Below are 16,248 nucleotides of genomic sequence, written 5' to 3'. Positions count from 1 at the left end.
CTTCTATCTTAATCAAGATGGAAATTCGGATATGAGAAATCGGTTTGTGCGTGCTTGGCACCATGTTGATAGGAAGAGACATTTGGGAACAAAACAATGTGTTGCTCTCAAAGACTATACTGATTGGGTTCGAGCTAGAGCTCATACTTTTCAGATGCCTTATTTACTCGAGGAGCCTTCTCTACTCGTTACTCCACCATTGTCTTCTACTACTCCTGTTGAAAGTAGTGAAGAACATCTAGAGCTCGTGGCTAAGTTGAGAGCGGAAAGAGATGCTTTGGAGTTTGAGAACAAAGAGTTGAAGATACACTTGAAAGAAAAAGATGAAATGCTTGATATCCAAGATGGTTGGTTGATGGAAAAGGAAGATCAGATTCGTCATCAAGAAGAGTTGCTTCAACAACATGGTGAAAAGCGAAAGAGACCACAAGAAGATTCAGTCGCATGGAAAGAAGTTGCTGATAAGCTGATGGTCGAGAATGCTCATTTGAAGGCCTTTTATGAAGATGAATTGGAGAAGCTCCGTAGGAAGCTGCAAAGAGGAGTTGGATCTTCATCAGAAGTGTTCCCTTCTAGTTTTTAGCTTTTTCCTTTTGTTTTGTAATTTTGGATCTTTGAATCCTTTTGTATGCTTTTCCATGATTAATGAAAGAATATTGTTATGTTTTATGATGTTTTTTGCTAATGTTTACAATTAATGTCTTAAAAGTTCCTTGAAAACCAAAAATAAAAATCATTTGCATTGCATTTCATGCATCATTCTGCATTTTGGTCCTGCTTCCGAGAGTATTCCCGAGGTCTTATTCAGTGTTCTTCATACAGAATCAAGCTGTCTCACCGGTATAATACTCGAGCTAACTGCAAGAAGAAGATGGAAGGTCTTGAACAAGAGAATCGTGAGCTACGTGAAGAGGTTGTTACTTTGAGATCTGGTGTGGATCGTCTCACTGCTCTGGTTGAGACATTGATGGCTGCTCAGAATCAGAATCAGAATCAAGTTCCTCCTCCCAATGCCCAAGCTCAAGGTCAGACCACTGTGATTTCTGAAATTGCTGCTGCAACCATTCCTGCTATTCCTGTTGGTGCTACTCAGCAACGTATGCCTAATGGATACCCCTGGGGCATGCCTGAAGGTTATTTGTCTGTTCCTGAGATGACTCGCCCGTTGACTCCTGTTATGGTCAACACCTCTCCTATTGTTCATACCGGTCCTTTTGTCCCAGAGCCCATTTATGATGCTGCTCCAAGTGAAATTCATGACAAAATGGATGGTTTCCAAGATCAGTTTGAAGAATTGCAGAAAGAGATGAAAGCTCTCCGTGGGAAAGAACTGTTTGGAAAGAATGTGCATGATCTTTGCCTTGTTCCCAATGTGAAAGTACCTGCTAAGTTCAAGCTGCCTGAATTTGAGAAGTACAAAGGAAATTCCTGTCCTCAGGCACACCTGGTGATGTATATAAGGAAGATGTCCACTCACACTGATGATCAACGTCTGTTGATTCACTATTTCCAAGACAGTCTGACTGGAGCTGCTTCTAAGTGGTATATGGGCCTTGATAGCACCCATATCCGCACTTTCAATGACTTAGCTGAAGCGTTTGTGAAGCAATACAAGTATAATGTGGACATGGCTCCTGATAGGGATCAATTGCGAGCTATGATGCAGAAAGAGAAAGAATCCTTCAAGGAATATGCTCAGAGATGGCGTGAGGTTGCCGCCCAAGTGATTCCTCCTATGGAAGAAAAAGAGATGACTAAGATTTTTCTGAAGACTCTTGGTCCGTTTTATTATGAGAAGATGATTGCTAGTGCTCCTGTAGACTTCACCGAAATGGTGGGTATGGGTGTCAGATTAGAAGAAGCTGTGCGAGAAGGTCGTTTGGTTCGAAATGACAATTCATCTGGTGGTGCGAAGAAGTATGGTTCTTCATTCCAGAAGAAGAAAGAGTCAGATACCAATACTGTTTCTCATGGGAGGAATAGTCGAGTCAGGAATCAATCTCAACAAGTGGCGTCAGTAACTCCTGTTGTGAATTCAGTGCCTGTAGCTCCTGTTAATCAACAACCAGCAAGGCGGAATCCGTATCCTCGAGTTAATGTTGATCCTATCCCTATGACATACACTGAACTGTATCCTGCTCTAATTCATAAGAAGCTGGTTCAACCAAGGTCACCACCTCCTGTTCCAGAGAAACTCCCTTGGTGGTACAAGGCTGATGCCACTTGTGCTTTTCATCAGAATGCTCCTGGGCATGATTTGGAAAATTGTTGGCCCCTGAAGAATGAAGTTCAGAGATTGGTCCGTTCTGGAATGCTCTCTTTCCGTGATATTGGCCCAAATGTGAAGAACAATCCGTTGCCAACTCATGAAGCGTCTGCTGTGAATATGGTGTATGGATGCCCTGGGAAGTATAAGATTTATCGTGTAGAACACATCAGAGGATCATTGGTAGAGATGCATGCCACTCTGTGTGAATACAGTCATTATGAACATAATCATGCTGCTTGTAGGATTTGTTCAGTCAATCCTCGAGGGTGTTACATTGTAAGAAGAGACTTGCAAGAGATGATAGATCAAAGGCTCATTGAGATTCTGAGGGATAGAGATGAAGATGATGTCAATGTGATTGAACCATGCTTTGAAATCCCGGAATGTGTAGAGATTGGTTATTATGGCAAAGCTGCTGTGGAACCTCTTGTGATATGTTTGCCTGGATCTGTACCTTATAGTTCTGATAAAGCTGTACCTTACAGATATAATGCCACCATGTTGGAAGCTGGAAAAGAAGTTGAGATTAAGCCTCTGTCTTCTGTTGAGAATATAGCAGATGTCAGTAGAGTGACTAGAAGTGGACGAGTTTTTACTCAGCCCCAAACAGTTGTGGATGTCCAGAGGAATCCTACTCAAGTGCCTGTGAACAATAATGATGTGACAAAAGTGAATGCTGGGTCATCTTCAGAAAAGGAGATGGATGAGATTTTAAAGCTTATCAAGATGAGTGATTATAAGATCGTGGATCAGCTGCATCGCACTCCGTACAAGATTTCTATAATGGAGCTGCTGGCGAATTCTCCTGCTCATAGGGATTCTTTGATGAAAATACTTGATCAAGCCTTTGTGGATCATGATGTGACGCTGGATCAGTTTAATGGGGTTGTGAGTAATATCACCGCATGTAATAATTTGAGCTTCAGTGATGAAGATTTGCCTGAGGAAGGAAGAAATCATAATTTGGCTTTGCATATCTCTGTCAGTTGCAAAGAGGACTCAATGTCTAATGTGTTGATTGATACTGGATCATCTCTGAATGTCATGCCAAAATCCACTCTTGCTAAGCTGTCTTATGGTGGCACACCAATGAGATTTAGCAATGTGATTGTCAAGGCTTTTGATGGATCGAAGAAATCAGTGGTTGGAGAGGTTGATTTGCCTATTGGTATTGGACCATTTGTCTTCAAGATTACTTTTCAAGTGATGGATATTTTCCCTGCGTACAGTTGCTTATTAGGACGCCCGTGGATCCATGAGGCTGGGGCAGTTACTTCAACTCTTCACCAAAAGTTGAAATTTGTGAAAGATGGAAAGATGGTTGTTGTGAATGGAGAACAAGCTTTGCTAATTAGTCATCTCTCTTCATTCCGTACCATAGAAGCTGATGAAGTGGTCATTGGAACTGCATTCCAAGCCCTGTCTGTTAATGATGAAATCAAAAAAGATGAAGCTTCCATTGCCTCCTTCAAAGATGCTCAACTGGTGGTTCAGAATGGACATTCAGGAGTCTGGGGACAAGTGGTGAGTCTTCAAGAGAACAGGAATAGAGCTGGTCTGGGATTTTCTGCCTCAGACAAGTCTGTGATGAAGTCTGAATCTGCTTTTCGTCCTTATCAAGAGATGTTTCATAGTGCTGGGTTTCTACATCCGACTCTTCCAGAGGTGAACGCTATTGTTGAAGATGAACCAGAGCCAGAAGTGCCAAGCTTTGTGACCCATGGAAAGATGATTAAGAACTGGATCACCATTGACATTCCTGAGTGTACTCATGTCTCAAAGTAATTTGCTTTTATGTTTTTCAAAATCCTTTCATTCTGCCCAAGATGAAAGTGAAGTTGTTGGGGCTGTTTTCTGTTTGTTTTAAACATTAAAATCATCAATAAAAGTCATTTTGTTTCTGCATATAAATGCTTTTTATCTTTTTGCTTTTTTCTGGAAAGTGGTAACACAAAAAACCTTAAAAAATGTTTTCATTCCTTTCCATAATCTGCACGATTACATGTTTGCATATATCTTTCTTTTCCTGAAATAATAATCATTTGTGCAGATTAATCAATAAAACCGTTGAAAGTAATGACCCTGCGCCCTCTCCTAACTTCGAGTGTCCTGTGTATGAGGCGGAAGAAGAGAGTGATGAATGTATTCCTGATGAGATTTCCCGACTGCTTGAGCACGAGGAAGACACTATTCAGCCATATAAAGAGCCATTGGAAGTCATCAACTTGGGTTCTGAAAAGGATAAAAAGGAAGTCAAGATTGGGGCACTGCTTGGTCAAGATGTTAAGAAGAGGATGGTAGAGCTTCTTAAAGAGTATGTTGACATTTTTGCGTGGTCCTACCAAGATATGCCTGGGTTGGACACCGATATTGTGGAGCATCGTTTGCCGTTGAAACCAGAATGTCCTCCTGTCAAGCAAAAGTTAAGAAGGAGTCATCCTGATATGGCAGAAAAGATTAAAAAAGAGGTCTTGAAACAGATAGATGCAGGTTTCCTTGTCACTTCTGTATATCCTCAATGGATTGCCAATATTGTGCCTGTTCCGAAGAAAGACGGAAAAGTTCGCATGTGTGTGGATTACAGAGATTTGAACAAAGCCAGTCCGAAAGATGATTTTCCTCTACCTCACATTGATATGTTGGTAGATAGCACTGCAAAGTTTGAAGTTTTCTCCTTTATGGATGGTTTTTCAGGATATAACCAGATTAAGATGGCACCTGAAGACATGGAAAAGACAACCTTTATCACACCCTGGGGGACATTCTGTTACAAAGTGATGCCTTTTGGGTTGAAGAATGCTGGTGCGACATATCAGAGGGCCATGACTACTCTTTTCCATGATATGATGCACAAAGAAATTGAGGTTTATGTGGATGATATGATTGCCAAGTCCCAATCAGAAGAGGGGCACATGGAGGATCTTTTAAAGTTGTTTCAGCGTTTGAGAAAGTATCGTCTCCGCTTGAACCCAAACAAATGCACTTTTGGTGTCCGTTCTGGAAAGTTATTGGGTTTTGTTGTCAGTCAGAGAGGAATTGAAGTAGATCCTGATAAAGTCAAAGCAATTCAGGAAATGCCAGCACCAAAGACTGAAAAACAAGTGAGAGGTTTCCTCGGACGTCTAAATTATATCTCCAGGTTCATTTCCAATATGACTGCTACCTGTGAGCCAATCTTCAAGCTGTTAAAGAAAAATCAGGGATGTGTGTGGAATGAAGATTGTCAGAAAGCTTTTGACAACATCAAAGAATATCTGCTTGAACCTCCCATTTTGCTCCCTCCAGTTGAGGGAAGACCTCTGATTATGTACCTCACAGTGCTTGAAAACTCAATGGGATGTGTGTTGGGTCAGCATGACGAGTCTGGTCGAAAAGAGTATGCAATATACTACCTTAGCAAAAAGTTTACCGAGTGCGAAACAAGATACTCGCTGCTTGAGAAAACTTGCTGTGCTTTGGTGTGGGCTGCTCGCCGACTGAGACAGTATATGTTGAACCACACCACCCTATTGATCTCCAAAATGGATCCAATTAAGTATGTATTTGAGAAACCTGCATTAACTGGAAGGATTGCTCGCTGGCAAATGTTGCTATCAGAATATGATATTGAATATCGAGCTCAAAAAGCTGTGAAAGGAAGTGTGTTGGCAGAGTACCTCGCTCACCAACCAATTAATGATCATCAGTCTATCAGAATAGACTTCCCAGATGAAGATATAATGTATTTAAGATCTCAAGATTGGGATGAACCGTTGCCAGAAGAAGGGCCTGATCCTGAATCCAAATGGGGTTTGATTTTTGATGGAGCTTCTAATATTCATGGCCATGGAATTGGCGCCATTATCATCACTCCACATGGATCACATGTTCCTTTCACTGCAAGGATAGGTTTTGACTGTACAAACAATATTGCTGAGTATGAAGCTTGCATCATGGGACTTGAAGAGGCCATTAATTTGAGAATTAAGATTCTTGATGTTTATGGAGATTCTGCACTTGTGATTAATCAGATTAAAGGAGAATGGGAAACTCGTCATCCTGGTTTAATTCCTTACAAAGATTACGCCAGAAGGTTATTGACATTCTTCAACAAAGTTGAATTCCACCACATCCCTCGAGATGAGAATCAGATGGCTGATGCATTAGCCATATTGTCTTCCATGTACAAAGTGAATTTCCATAATGAGGAACCTCAAATTACAATCAGGCGTCTTGACAGACCTGCTCATGTATTTGCAGTTGAGGAAGCAACAGATGAAAAGCCTTGGTATTTCGATATTAAGCACTTCCTCCAGACTCAAGAGTACCCACTCGGGGCCTCAAATAAAGATAAGAAAACTTTGAGGAGATTGGCTGGCAGTTTCTTCATCAATGCTGATGTTTTGTACAAAAGGAATTATGACATGGTTTTGCTCAGATGCGTGGATAGACACGAAGCAGACATGTTGATGCATGAAATTCATGAAGGTTCTTTTGGTACCCATGCCAATGGACATTCGATGGCTAAAAAGATGCTTAGAGCAGGTTACTATTGGTTGACAATGGAATCTGATTGCTACAAGTTTGTAAAGAAGTGTCACAAATGTCAAGTGTATGCTGACAAGATTCATGTGCCTCCGACACTTCTCAATGTTATTTCCTCTCCATGGCCTTTCTCTATGTGGGGTATTGATATGATTGGCATGATTGAACCCAAGGCTTCGAATGGACATCGATTCATCCTGGTAGCAATCGATTACTTCACCAAGTGGGTAGAAGCTACTTCATATGCTAATGTAACAAAGCAAGTTGTGGTCAGATTTATCAAGAACAACATCATTTGTAGATATGGTGTACCGAGCAAGATCATCACTGACAATGGCTCGAATCTGAACAATAGCATGATGAGAGAATTGTGTGAAAGCTTCAAGATTGAACATCACAACTCTTCGCCTTATAGGCCGAAGATGAATGGAGCTGTTGAAGCAGCAAATAAGAACATTAAGAAAATAGTGCAAAAGATGGTTGTCACATACAAGGACTGGCACGAGATGCTCCCATTTGCTTTGCATGGGTACCGTACATCTGTTCGTACTTCAACAGGGGCAACTCCCTTTTCTTTGGTTTATGGCATGGAAGCAGTGCTCCCTATTGAGGTTGAGATTCCATCATTGAGAATTTTAATGGAAACCAAGTTATCTGAGGCTGAATGGTGTCAGAGCAGGTTTGATCAATTGAATTTGATAGAAGAAAAGAGAATGACGGCTTTATGCCATGGTCAGTTATATCAGAAAAGAATGAAGAAAGCATTTGATAAGAAGGTTCGACCTCGTGTATTCAGAGAAGGCGACCTCGTGCTCAAAAGGATCTTGTCTTTCACTTCCGATTCAAGGGGCAAGTGGACTCCTAATTTTGAAGGACCATATGTTGTTAAGAAAGCCTTCTCTGGCGGTGCATTAATTCTTGCAACTATGGATGGAGAAGAGCTCCCACGTCCCGTGAATGCTGATGTAGTCAAGAAATACTTCGCCTAAATAACAAAAGAACAGCTCGCTAAGTTGAAAATCCGAAAGGGCGGCTTAGGCAAAAAAGAGCGTCTCGGTGGATTGAAAACCCGAAAGGGCGATCCAGGCAAAAATTAGAGACATAAACAGAATAAAATACCCGGTGGACTGAAAACCCGAAAGGGCGGTCCAGGCAAAAGTTAGGGATTCATGGCAAGTAACTACATCAGACAAGACTTGATCATCAGCAGTCATCTGTTTATCATGAAGAAGTTCGACACTTCTCAACGGAAGCCTTTGCTCAGGAATTCCCAGTTGAGAGAGAGGATGGGGTCATTACATTTCAATGTACCTTTTCCACAAAATTACCACTTTCCAAACTTTGTAATAATCCATGGGGTCTTGCCTTTTGCAGACTACCATTCCATTAAAAAAGTTTGAGCCTTTATCTTTTATTGGCAATCTTATTTCTTTCATATCTCTCAAAATGTCATTTATTGTTGATAATAATTTTTAAAACAAAGAGATAATTGATTTCAACAAAATCCTTTTGAAAATTATAAAAGAATTTTTACTTTGATTCATGAGTGCATTACAAGGAATGGATATGTTGATGTATTCATATGCAGAAGAACGTATTACACTCAATATACCTTTGGCCTGGTTCGAGTTTGGTTTAGAACTCAACTACGGTGTTCTCTCAGCTTCAATGTTCCCTAGTGTTGGGTAGCATATATTCTGAAGTCATCGAAAGATTGCTAGCAGTTTCTGCTTTGGTGTTCAGCCTGGGACATGCTTGATTATGTCATTTTCGTACACCATCTCTTTCTACCTCCAGTGGGACGTTGGTAGTTCACCTTCAGTGGAACGTTGGTGTATTTTGTTATCTTCATCGTCAGTGGTACGTCGATGTATTTCTCTTCAATACCTTCAGTGGAACGTGGGTATGTGTTATCGTTAGTGGTACGGCGGTACATCTCTTTCTACCTCCAGTGGGACGTTGGTAGTTCACCTTCAGTGGAACGTTGGTGTATTTTGTTATCTTCATCGTCAGTGGTACGTCGATGTATTTAGTTCACCTTCAGTGGAACGTTGGTGTATTTTGTTATCTTCATCGTCAGTGGTACGTCGATGTATTTCTCTTCAATACCACGTGGGTATGTGTTATCGTTAGTGGTACGGCGGTACATCTCTTTCTACCTCCAGTGGGACGTTGGTAGTTCACCTTCAGTGGAACGTTGGTGTATTTTGTTATCTTCATCGTCAGTGGTACGTCGATGTATTTAGTTCACCTTCAGTGGAACGTTGGTGTATTTTGTTATCTTCATCGTCAGTGGTACGTCGATGTATTTCTCTTCAATACCACGTGGGTATGTGTTATCGTTAGTGGTACGGCGGTACATCTCTTTCTACCTCCAGTGGGACGTTGGTAGTTCACCTTCAGTGGAACGTTGGTGTATTTTGTTATCTTCATCGTCAGTGGTACGTCGGTGTATTTAGTTCACCTTCAGTGGAACGTTGGTGTATTTTGTTATCTTCATCGTCAGTGGTACGTCGATGTATTTCTCTTCAATACCTTCAGTGGAACGTGGGTATGTGTTATCGTTAGTGGTACGGCGGTACATCTCTTTCTACCTCCAGTGGGACGTTGGTAGTTCACCTTCAGTGGAACGTTGGTGTATTTTGTTATCTTCATCGTCAGTGGTACGTCGGTGTATTTAGTTCACCTTCAGTGGAACGTTGGTGTATTTTGTTATCTTCATCGTCAGTGGTACGGTGGTATATATCTCTTCATATCATCAGTGGTACGGTGGTATATATCTCTTCATATCATCAGTGGTACGGTGGTATATATCTCTTCATATCATCAGTGGTACGGTGGTACATCTCTCTTCATATCATCAGTGGTACGGTGGTATATTTCTTCTTCATGTCATCAGTGGTACGGTGGTATATCTCTTCTTCATGTCATCAGTGGTACGGTGGTATATTTCTTCTTCATGCCTTCAGTGGAACATTGGTATGTGTTATCGTCAGTGGTACGGCGGAACATCTCTTCAATCATCAGTGGTACGATGGTGTGAGTTCTGTTAACGGAAGATTGGTGTTCTAATTCAGGATGCATACTTCCTCATCCCCAGTGAAAGAGGATGATCCCCTTTTCTCATCCCCAGTGAAAGGGGATACTGTAATCTCTCTGACGCGAAGTGTTTTTCCAGAGAAGTTTCTTTTCCCACCAAAGTTCTGTCTCTCCAACAAAGTCCTGCTTTCCCCAGTGGAGTCTCTACTTGCAAGACATTTGTTTCCCCAGCGGAGTTATAGCAAGACATTTGTTTTCCCCAGTGGATCACTTGTTACTCCCCAATCTTGTCATGCTTTATTATCATCGCATGCATTCATTAACATTGCATTGCATCTTAGGATCAAAAATTGTGTCTTATATATTTAAGTCTCTTCAATTTTTGTCAAAACGAAGATTTCCAATCATCGTATTTCCAGATCGAAGAAACTTAAATAGGGGCATCTGTCATACCCCAATTTTTGACCCTAAGATCCTATATCATTCATATCCCAATCACTAATCAAGAGCTTCACTTGGAAGTTTGTTTATGGTGTTGCACTCACCTCATCAATGAGAGGGACCATCAAGCACCAATGATTGTTTATCTTTTATGCATATTATACTAACCCAAATACCAAAAATATTGCTTTGTTTCTTTGTAGGCTTTTGTTTGTAGGTACCAAGCCAAGACATGCAATAAGCAAGGCATTTTTCACATTTTTTACTGATGAAATCGATTTCCCTACTGGGTAAATCGATTTCCCTGCAGCAATCTTCAACAAAATCACATTCTGGACAGCATGAAATCGATTTCCCTCCTGGGTAAATCGATTTCCCTAGTGTATTTTGCGCCAAATTCTCTTCTGGAACAGAGTGAAATCGATTTCACTCCTGGGGAAATCGATTTCCTTCAGGCGAAATTCAAAAAAAATAGAGAGGGAAGCTTGATTTGATTTTGACACCTATTTTCTTTGACCATCTTTGTCATTTCACCAATTTTCCACCTCATCAAAATAATTCTCTTCATTAAACCCACTTAAACCCCATTTTACCACTTTTTACCATTTAATTGCCATTTTAATCACCAATTAAACACAAGCTAATTACCAAATGCAAAAAGACCAAATTACCACTACTCTTGCTCTCATCCTATAAATAGAGCCCACTACTCTCTCATTTCTGAAGCTTTTGAGAGCCAAAAAACCTCTTGCAATTTCTCTCCTCATTCCTACCAAATTCACCAAAGCTCTTATTCTTTCATAAAGTTTGTGAGTTACACCTTGAACCTCACAAACTTTGAGCTAAGCCACCATCCATTTCACTCTTTTTTCTTCAATTGTTGAGAGATCAAGATTTGTGTTGTTGATTCTTGAAGTAGATCCAAGTTTGTGCAAGATTTGGTAAATTTTCTTCATCATTTTTTGTGTATCATGATGTAGATCCTTTGTGGTTTGTGTTCAATGCATCTTTGATGCTATATTGGTGCTATTTGTTGTTGATTTGATGGAAAATTCGTGCTCCAATTGATGTGTGATCATAAGGTGTTTGTATGTTTGTTCAAGTCAAGTTTTATGCCTCTAAATGCTGTTTTTGCTGATTTTTACACTGGTCAAATCGATTTCCATAAGGCTCAAATCGATTTCCTGCTGAGCGTGACTTTTTTTTTTTTTGAAAACTGCACTATGGAAATCGATTTCCCTCTGCATGAAATCGATTTCCTGCTGGCAGAATGTGGTTTTTTGCCTTTTTTATGCTTGTTTTGGTTTCCTACTTCCTCCACTTCATTAATATCATTGGATCTAGGATGTTGATAGGTTTGAAATGACCTAATCCATAATATTAGATGAATGATATTAATGATAGTGTGAGTTGATTATCTTTTATGTTTTCATTCTTATTTTCATCTTATCTTTCTTTTGATCGATGAAAGTCTTAACATCTTGAGAATTCTATGGATTCTTGATGAAGACTAGATCAATTTGTTTTCATTCTTAATTTCATCTTATCTTTCTTTTGATCGATGAAAGTCTTAACATCTTGAGAATTCTATGGATTCTTGATGAAGACTAGATCAATTTGTTTTCATTCTTAATTTCATCTTATCTTTCTTTTGATCGATGAAAGTCTTAATATCTTGAGAATTCTATGGATTCTTGATGAAGACTAGATCAATTTATTTTCCTTATTATCTTTTCATCATATTTGCTTTTGATCGATGAAAGTCTTAATATCTTGAGAATTCTATGGATTCTTGATAAAGGCTAGATCATTTCTTCTTCTCCTTCTTATTTCTTTTGATTAATAATCTTGATACATGGAGAGTTCTCCTACATTTGTCCCGACTCGATAAAAAGATCAAACGTGGAAGAGAATTGTATGCGGTTGATTTAAGACTTGTGGAGGTTTTTATCGTGTAGTCGCTATGATTTCATCAAGCTTCTGATAAGCCCCATTGACTTTAAATCCGAGTACATCATTCACTCACCATAGATCTTCCTACTAACTTTGATAACATACTTGACAAGTTTCAAGATGGTTATCTTTAACATTTAACAACTAACTTTAATTTCCGCACCTTTTATATTATCGCTCTTTATATTACCGCTCTTTATATTTCTCGCCTTATCGCTTTACTTTATCATTTCATCATATTTACCTTCCGCCATTTTCTCTTTGTCCATTTGGACGTTTATAATTCCGTCATTTTCTCTTTGTCCACTTGGACATATGTTTATGCTTCTGTTATTTTTCTTTTGTCCACTTGGACCATACTTTATTTTTTCGCTAAAACACTAATAAATAACAAAAATCTAAAAAATACATAAGGCTCTCTTTGGACTATCAGTTACTATCCCTAGCGCTTTGGAGATTCGGACTTATGGACCTAGTACCTCTGGACTCATTCTATTGCTATCCTGTGATTGTTCTGTCTGTCTGGCATTGTTCTGTTGTATGTTTATGTGTGCAGGTATTTCCTTGAAAGCCCTTGATGGTTAATTCCAAGGCACTGATATAAGGATTTTACCCGAAAACAGCCGTTACTCTGCCCGATTTTCGTCAGAATCTTAATGTGCTTAATGAAAAATGGTGCTAAGACAATAAGTTCATCTGGATCCCCAAGTGTTAATGTGTTGGTATTGATAAATCCAAAGGGAAGGGAAAACTACCTTGGCTCTTAATGTCAAGTGTTGGCTTCTTATTTGGTTAGACCGTTTCTTTCCTTAGCTTTTATTTTATGCATTAGGTTAGCCTCTTCATCTCCTCCCATTCTTAAATTTTCAAAATCTTCTCCCTTTTTCCAAAATATTCTTATGTTTGCAAACCTTTTCAAAACCTTTTCTTAAAAATATCTTTCGCCCTTATTGGCTTTTCTTCAAAAGTTTAGACACCGTTAATTGTCGAAACGAGTGGTTATACCCCACGATTTTGAAATTGATTGATAATAACGAGATCTTTTCCGCGTGAGAGAGCTAGTGGCATACTCGTTGATTTTATCCGAGTTGGCGCCCTTCTTTCATTTGCGATGCAAAGAACTTGTTTGTTCTCATGCTCAAGATCAATGGCTGAGTATTTCTCTCTAACGACAACAAAGTGTTTATTCGTTTTAAAAACGTTTTTCCCAAAAGCGGAACTACATTAGCTCTGACTTCTCCATTGCACCGAGGAGGTATGTAGGCCCAAAGCTTAACGCTTTGCCGAGCTTATTTTAAAAATAAAACAAACCGTTTTTAACACACACACAACACAGATTTTCAAAAAGGTTCCCGTGGAGTACCACGGATATGAGGGGTGCTTTAAACCTTCCCCTCATATAATCAACACCCGTACCTGAGATCTCTTTCTTGTTTTAAAAACAAAACTTTGGGTTTTACGTTCTTTTCCCTTTTCCTTTGAAAAAATAAAGCGCGGTGGCGATTTCAAAACGGAATATTGATTCGAGTCAATCCCATGGCTTCGATGTCAGATTTTCCCCGCTACAGGAGCAAACACATCGACGTCCGCTTCCACTTGATTCGAGAACATGTGAAGGAAGGAAGTGTCGAATTGAGGCATGTAGCAAGCAAGGATCAAGCAGCAGATATTTTCACAAAACCGTTATCGAAAGAAATTTTCGACAGAGGCAAGAAGTTGATAGGTATGATGGATAGAAGAAACATTTAAGTTTACAGGGGAGTTTTGTTGAATAAACTTTAATGTTAGTAAGTGTGTTTTTATTGATAAGTTTGTGAAAAATAAAGAGTCTCTTGTAGTTGAAAGGCCAAGAGTTTTGTACTGGAAAAGCCAAGAGATAATGGCATATTAAGAGTATTTATTTGTTTTAATTTCCTAGTATAGCAGAAGTCTTTTAGGTCTATATAAGACTTGTTTGTATTTTCATTTTCAACAAGGAAGTAAAAAGTGCAGTTTTAAAGTAAGATATCCACCAGTGGAAGTATAGTGTAAAAAGTGTTTTGTGCAGTTTTAAAGAAAGTCTTCCACCAGTGGAAGTATAGTGTTAAAAGTGTCCCAAATTGTTACAACTGCAGAATAGAAGTAGCAGTCAGTTTTTTACATAAACCATATGTTATCATACAACAAAGAAACCAACAGCCACATACAAACTCTTAACAGCTTCATATTAATGCAAACCCAGCCTACTATTCAAACCAATTCAAAAATTAACAAACAGCAGCCAATTACCAACAGTCTCTAACCAATTTCAACATCTTTTCCCAACCATTCACTAACATTTCCCAACCAATTCTAAACTAACATAACCAATTATAACAACCTAACTGATTTCCTATCAACCACTAACTGATTTCCCTAACTGCCATTACCAAATAACAGAAAACAGTTACAAACCACATAACAGAACCTATTCATAACAAACTTTCTAAACAGTTTCTAACAGATTGTAACCAATCCCTAACTAACTTCATAACTACCACAATTACAAACTGTTCCTAACTTAATCAATCTCTAACAGAATTACAACAAGAAGAGGGGAAGAAGTTTGATAACAAAATAAGAGAAAAGTTCAGAGAATCAACTAACCTTCACAGAACCTCTTCCCTCAATCTCTATATAACCTCTAATTCCCATCTGCTCAATTCTCTTCACGATTCATCACCATTTCCACCCCATTCTCTTCATTCATCTTCATCACTTGTTCACACTCTTCAGATGGATCCTTCAATCGCCACCATTTGATTTTCATCTTCGTCAGTTAACTCATCATCACCTTCACCACTTCATCTTCATCTACACTTCAGTCAAAATCCACCATAATCAAAGCTTCAAACATCTCTGCAATCAATCAACAACACGGCTCAATGCAACAATTCACACCATCCGAATAAGATGACATCGCGAAAGGCAAAAAAGAAAGATTCAGAATCTGGAAGAAGAAGAAGAAGTGAAGCAAGGCATAAAAGTACCTGAAGAACTCTTCAATCTCTGCGTTTATTTCGCACGCTCGAGCAAGTGGATCTGGTATTCTCCGTTTCAGGTACGAATCTCCATTTCCTTTCACTTTCATTGTTGTGAGGAACTGTCTTGGCTTCGTCATCGTCTTGGTTCACGCCAATTGGCAAATATCGCATCTAGAGTTCGCGTTTTTCCCTTTTCTTGATAACTGACCTTCGCGCACAACTCTTGTTAAATTGATCATAGATTGAGGTTCAGGGTTTGATTTTAGGGTAAGTTTGTGTTTGAAGCGTTGTGATTCGAGGCGTAACGGCGGCGGTTGGGGTGGAGACCACCGCCGGTGAGGATGTGAGAACGGGTGAGAGAGCTCGAGAAAGATGAAACGTCACAACTCAAAACCCTAAGGGTCCGTTTGGTTGGAGGGTTTTGGAGGGGAGGGGAGAGAATATTTTAAATCAATTGTGTTTGGTTCAATTTTTTATGAGGGGAGGGGAGGGGAGGTAATCTGAATCCCTCCGAGAGCAGTTTTTTGTTCCCTCCGAATTGGAGGGATTCGGAGGGGAGGGGAGGGAGAGGAGTTATATTAAAATCTATTTTTGTTATATTGACAAAATTATCCTCATTTTTTTATTATAATCATAAATTGTCCTTAATAAATATTATATGCTAATTTGTCATTTTATTAAAAAAATTCACATTTTTTAACGGCAACTCCATTATTTAATTACTATGACTCAACTTTTTTTCATGTGTCTTATTCTGTTTTTTTTATGTTTTATTTTGTTTATTTTCAATTTTTTTTGTTTTGTTTGTAATAACGTAATTGTTTTATAAGTTGTTGTGTTGTATTACATATCGATTTATAATTGTAGTATATGAGTTATATATTATATATAATTTAATTTTATAAATATTTTATAAGATTAGATGGATCATCAAGAAGAGAAAATGATTCATTTGAAGATTGATAACATAATGATTTTATGGCATTTATCGATATTTTATTTACACTTTAATATATTTTT

At 38.9% G+C, this 16,248-nt stretch overlaps 1 long non-coding RNA gene across 1 annotated transcript in view; it reads right to left on the bottom strand.

Annotated features, from left to right (window-relative positions):
• Positions 1–15,297, bottom strand: part of LOC131594811 (uncharacterized) — a 37,420-nt gene extending 22,123 nt beyond the window's left edge. Inside the window, exons 1-2 of the long non-coding RNA XR_009281541.1 lie at positions 15,235–15,297; positions 14,852–15,103 (exon numbers count right to left, since the gene is read on the bottom strand). This is a non-coding gene — a long non-coding RNA (uncharacterized LOC131594811). The remainder of the gene's footprint in view (positions 1–14,851; positions 15,104–15,234) is intronic.
• Between the last annotated feature and the right edge of the window lie 951 nt (positions 15,298–16,248).

The sequence above is a fragment of the Vicia villosa genome, linkage group LG4, assembly GCF_029867415.1.
Source record: "Vicia villosa cultivar HV-30 ecotype Madison, WI linkage group LG4, Vvil1.0, whole genome shotgun sequence".
Classification (NCBI taxonomy): Eukaryota; Viridiplantae; Streptophyta; class Magnoliopsida; order Fabales; family Fabaceae; genus Vicia; species Vicia villosa.
This window is presented reverse-complemented; position numbering and strand designations above follow the sequence as displayed.